Source organism: Oratosquilla oratoria, chromosome 40 (assembly GCF_046742065.1).
Source record: "Oratosquilla oratoria isolate Oo_2021 chromosome 40, ASM4674206v1, whole genome shotgun sequence".
NCBI lineage: Eukaryota > Metazoa > Arthropoda > Malacostraca > Stomatopoda > Squillidae > Oratosquilla > Oratosquilla oratoria.
The window spans coordinates 13,690,169-13,696,606 of record NC_134816.1 but is presented as its reverse complement, the minus strand read 5'-3'; positions in this window follow the sequence as shown (position 1 = coordinate 13,696,606).

Below are 6,438 nucleotides of genomic sequence, written 5' to 3'. Positions count from 1 at the left end.
TGAGGTGGAGAATGGATGGAAAGGGAGTTGGGAGATTGGGTTGATGAAAGAGTATTAGGATGGTTTGGACACATGGAAAGAATGAGTGAAGAAAGACTAGTAAAAGAGGTATGGAAGGTAGATGTGGAGGGAGTGAACATGAGGGGACGTCCTAGGATGAGGTGGATGGATGGGGTAAAGGGGGCTTTGGGGAAGAGGGGAATGTCTGTTGAGGAAGGACGGGAGAGGACAGAAGACAGGGGTGAATGGAAAATGGTTGTATATGGATGATTGTTGTGATGCATGAAGTGGGATGAGCGGGGGGGGGGAGTGAGGTAGCATGTGTTAGCAAAATTTGACGCAGCCCGAAGGAATTTCTCCCCGTCTTCTCCTTTTATGCATGGGGGGGACGGAGAGGGGGGGGTCACCAATTTAATGAAGCGGCCATGCTGTGGATGTGCTGTGTCTTGCAACACTGCTTCTGACCCAGGGCAGTGGACAAGGTGCAAGGATGACCCGTTATCCAGGAGGTGATAAGATAAGAGGGAGGGTGGAGGGGTGTGGAGTGTTTTCAGGGATGGAATGGGTGGGAATGATTTTATGCCTTTTCCTTTTTAGCTACCTCCCTTGTAAGGGTGAAAAAGCCTTAGTATATGTATGTATGTATGTTATTTTTTTTTATTTTTTTATATACCAAGGCTTTTTCCCCCTTCCAAGGGAGGTAGCCAAAAAGGGAAAGGCATAAAAACACTCCCACCCATTTCATCCCTAAATACACTCCACACCCCTCCCACCCTCCCTCTCATCTGAGCACCTCCTGGATGACGGGTCATCCCTGCACCCTGCCCACCGCCCTGGGTCAGAAGCAGTGTCGCAAGGCACAGTACATCCACAGCAAGGCCGCTTCATTTAATCGGCGACCCCCCTCTCCGTCCCCCTTTGCATATAAGGCGAGGACGGGGAGAAATCCCTTCGGGCTGCGTCAAAATTTACTCACACATACTACCCCACCCCCCCGCCCATTCCTCCTCATGCAGTCACAACATCATCCATATACAACCATTCTCCACTCACCTCTGTCTTCCGTCCTCTCCCTTCCTTCCTCAACAGACATTCCCCTCTTCCCCAAAGCCCCCTTCACCACATCCATCCACCTCATCCTAGGACGTCCCCTCATGTTCACTCCCTCCACATCTGCCTTCCATACCTCTTTTACTAGTCTTTCTTCACTCATTCTTTCCATGTGTCCAAACCATCCTAATATTCTTTCATCAACCCTATCTCCCAAATCCTTTTTCACCCCTGTTCTCCTCCTCACCTCCTCATTTCTCACTCTATCCAGCCTAGTAACCCCCACCATACTTCTCAGATACCTCATCTCAAACACATTCAAACTCCTTCTCTCTTCTTCTCTTATGTTCCATGTTTCTGCCCCATACAGTGCTGTTGGCACAATCACTCCTTCATACAGTCTCCTCTTCGCATCCATTCCCAAATGTCTATTCCTCATTACACTCTTTAAACCACCAAGGCATTTACTCGCTTCTCTCAATCTACATTCTACCTCCACCTTCACTCCACCTTTTCCTGCAACACTTGCACCCAAGTATCTAAAACTATCCACTTCCTCCAGTCGCTCTCCCTTAATGCTCACTTCCAGTCTACTGCCACTTTCACCCCTTGTACATCTCATCACCTTACTTTTACCCACATTTATCTTTAGCTTTCTTCTATCACATACTCTCCCAAACTCTGCCACCAGCTTCCTCAATCCCTCCTCTGACCCTGCCACAAGCGCAGTGTCGTCCGCAAACAACAGCTGGCTCACCTCCCACTTTTCTCCATTTTCTTTAACCATCTCCAATCCCTGACCCACTACCCTAGCATTCACCTCTCGCACCACCCCATCCATGTATAAGTTGAACAGCCAGGGCGACATAACGCATCCTTGACGAAGTCTCACCTTTACTTCAAACCACTCACTCTCTCCATTTCTAATCCTGACACATGCTCTACTACTCTCATAAAAACTCTTGACAGCTCCCAAAAGCTTTCCTCCTATCCCATAAATCTGCATAACCTCCCACAGTGCCTTTCTGTCTACCCTATCATAAGCCTTTTCCAGATCCATAAAAGCCCAAAAAACATCCTTCCCCTTTCCTATAGCTTTCTCACATATCTGTCTTACCACAAAGATCTGATCTACACAACCTCTACCTGTCCTAAATCCACACTGTTCCTCACCAATTACTCCTTCTGTTCCTCTCCTAATCCTCTCAATTAAGATCCTCCCATAAGCCTTCCCTACTACACTTAACAGGCTAATCCCTCTGAAACTACTACATTCACGCTTGTCCCCTTTTCCCTTGTAAAGAGGAACTATACAGGCACTTCTCCAGTCCTCCGGTACTCTACCCTCTCTCCAGCAAACATTAGATAACCTCACCAACCAGTCCACCATAACTAAACCTCCCTTTATCAGACATTCTGCATGGCATCCATCCAGTCCAGGTGCCTTACCTGTTTTCATCATCTTTACAACTGCCTTCACCTCATCCTTCCTTATTTCTCCTCCATTCTCCTCACTCATCACTCTCATTTTCTTCGCATTTTCCACTGCAGCTATCTTTCCTTCCCTATCCTCCTCCACATTTAGCAACTCCCTAAAATATTCGGCCCATCTTCCCCTTACTGCCATCTCTTCCATTATCATCTCTCCATCTGTACCTTTTACCTTTTCTTCCCTACTTGATTCGCCTCCTCTTCCTCTCTTAATTTCTTTTCAAAACATCTTATTATTACTTTCAAAATTTTCTGTCATATTTATATATGTATATATATATATATATATATATATATAAAGGGGTGATTGTGCCGACAGCACTGTATGAGGCAGAGATACGGAATTCATGAGAGGAAGAATTTCAATGTCCTTGAGGTGAAACATCTGAGAAGCATGGTTGGGATTACAAGGTTGGACAGTGTAGGGAAGGAGGAGAAGGTGAGGAGGAGAACAGAGGTGGAAAAGGAGATTGGGATGATAAAAGATTATTGGGACGTTTTGAACATATGGAAAGAACGAATGAAGAAATATTAATAAAACAGGGTGTAAGGCAGAGGTGGATGGAGTGAATATGTGGGGATGACCGAGAATGAGATGGATGGATGGGGTGAAAAGGGCATTGACTAGGAGGTGGGTGTCTGTTGAACAAGGAAGGGAGAAGGCATGAGATAGGGATGAATGGAGAATGGTTGTGTATAAATGATACAGTGATGAAAAGAAAGGAGTGGGTGGGTGTGGGGAGTGTGTAAATGATATTTTGACGCAGCCCAAAGGAATTCCTCCCCGTCTATTTTTGTGCGTGAAGTAACAGAGAAGGGAGGGGACGCCGATTAAGTGAAGTGGCCTTGCTGTGGATGTGCTGTCCTGCTGCAATGCTTCTGACCCAGAGCAGGGATGAGAGGGAGGAAAGGGTGATGATTGAGAGTGGAATGGGTAGGGATGAAATGGATGGGAATAGGTATATACCTTTTTGTCTTTGGCTACTGCCCTGGTAAGGGGCAAAAAGCCCTTGGTATATGTATGTATGTATGCATTTATATAGATATATACAGTACATATATTTATTTGTATAATTTCGCTATGTGCCTTTTGACTTTGGCTACCTCCCTGGTAAGGGGGAAAAAGCCCTTGGTATTATTATGAAGTGCATTTTCTATGTGATTCTATGTATTGTGTTATGAAGAAGTGTATTTGCTGTATATTCTATGTAATCCCACTGTTGCATGGTTTCATTGGAAAGCAGGGTCGCCTATGTTTCGAACGAGTTTCGTGAACCTCATATGTAAACTAAGTGTATTCTGGCATTGGGAATGATCAGTGTCTCCAATGTAATGGCTCAAGGATGAATTAATTGGGTTGAATGTAAAATAAGTACCCTTTGTGTGTGAAATAAATATAATTGTAATCCCACTTGTGGATGCCCATGGTTTGAGGCACAGGTAGTAGCCAGTAGGTGTTGTAGGAGGAGGACGAGGGTGAGTTCTGCTTGGAGACGGTGTCATAGACTAGCCCCTTTTGGGTTTTCCTTTTTCGATTAGGACATAAATAAAATGATGAGATGCAATTGCTAAATATTTAGTTTATGAAACGAAACGTATATAGAGTGGATTTACACTATACAGAGAGTTATGAAGAGGGGCGCGGGCGAGAGTCTACAAGGGACGCCTGCGTCCTTTTTGCCCTCTTATGCCCGAATCGTACACCAGTGCCAAAGACGGCTGCCGCTGTGTACCTGTAGAAGCCTAGCCTATACCTAGTTACCTAGCTTCACACAATCCATCCACTTCTTTATTTTTGTGTGAAGAAGGCTCACAATTTATCCATCTCTAGATATCTAAACTAATATATGAGCACCTTTTGAAATAACGAAGACGCTACTTCTTCGCGGCATCATTGTTAAGGTGACCGAGCTCAGTCGTACGATGCCCAAGTTGCGTACCCTTCCGCCGCCGGTTTGTAAGACTCCTGCAACTAGGACACTTTGTATAAGGTACATGCAATATGTATGTATATCATATCCTATTTTCTAACTTAAGATAACCTACGCAATTTCTAAAACAATTTAGAATAATAGCTTCCTAAAAGATGGGGAGCAATATGGCTCTTGCTATAATGGAGCTTGGCGCCAATGTCCGCCTTCTCTTTGACGGTGACGCGTCATGGATCATAGCAGACGGTAACAGGCGAGCCTGTTTGGGGTACTCTGCTCTTATAGTCAATGTTAATAGTTGCGTGTAACACAGTTGAGCCAGTGCAGTTGGGGGACAATGTATACTCTGTTCTCTAAAAATGTTGAATCAATATTATATCATATATTATCAAATACCATAATATTCATGCACAACTCACACGGCTTTTCACCTTCATTAAAATTATATCTCTAAAACATATTAACTTTCTTGAAATGTTGAATGATTATTAAATATAATGAGGTAAAAAATGCACTCGGAGAAACAAACGTGTGCAAATTACTAAATAACTTAGTTATCTTTTGGGCTCAAGTCGTCCCACTTTGAATTTTTCTTTGTTTTGTCTCTCAGAGCCCGTAAGTTAGGATTAAGAGTTGTAGGAGATTCAGTGGCCTAACAATGTATAGACAGATAGATCATTTGGGCACAGATTCTCATGAATGCAAACTGAGTTGAACACAACAGCATTCTCACAATCATTCATCTTTTTTCTGATGTTATCAATATTTCTGACAGTAAGTATTGCTTCGGGAGGATGGGCAAAGACAAGCCGTCTATAGTCTTACATTTTTAATGAACGTTTTGACTACAGGGAGTCATCTTCAGAATAGTATAATTAGATTACAGCCTTTCACAGTTACATAACACACAATTGACAATTATACACAGAAAACATAAGTTTAACTATTGGCAGCCAGGGAACTTGGAGACCTGAATCTTACATTGTGAATGAGGGAGAAGGGAAGATTGAGAAAGAGAGGGTTGAGGTCGGAGATTAGTGCGTCAATACCTGGTGGATGAGTTTTACAGGGGATGGCTGTAGTCATGTTGTATTGTATATTGACTGGAGCTCTTTCCTATAGATAGATAGCTCCCAACATTTTTAAAACCTTTGTTTTATTGCAATGTGCGACTATCTTAGTACTTTTTTCATGGGGTGATGGAAATGAGAAAATAATCAACAAAGCGACATGTTGGAAATTTATAAATACCGGAAGACTATAGAGATCTTTTACATCTGTCTGCGTAATAGCTGTAGGCTCAGTTCTTTTACTCCCTAAAGTCTTAAAGGAGGGGGCGAGTTAGTATTGCGATGGCGACGTCTTCACTGCAATTTCTAAAAATGTCACGCTGAAGAAACGACGTGTAGAAGTGTTCACTTCGACTAGAAGGAGACTCGTACAATCGATAGTTCAGTTTCTATTCATATACTCTGTAGTATCCAGGCCAGTTAAAGAATTGTGTATATTGATGTTATATGATAGCCATTTTTTGAAACTTTATATTTTGACATATGCACACGCACATCAGGGGAAAAAATGAATATTTGTGTCGCCCATGTTTGTGATATTGGTTCTGTACCCCTACTTTCTTTTTTCCAGTTGATGGCAGCAGGACGCTCATGTTTAGATTTAAGTCAAAGAGCCAATGTGTGCAAAACACTTAAAGAAGTGCATAAGTTTGTAAGTCTACCTCTACCTGGGATTTTTATTGATGTCATGTTATAATTGAAGCATATATGAATGTAGCCATACTGTGAAGACGACAAAACCTTGTACGAATATATGTGGCATTTTAGAAATATATATATATATATATATATATATATATATGTATATATACATATATATATATATATATGTGTGTGTATGTATGTATATATGTGTATGCATATGTATATATATATATGTATATATATATATGTGT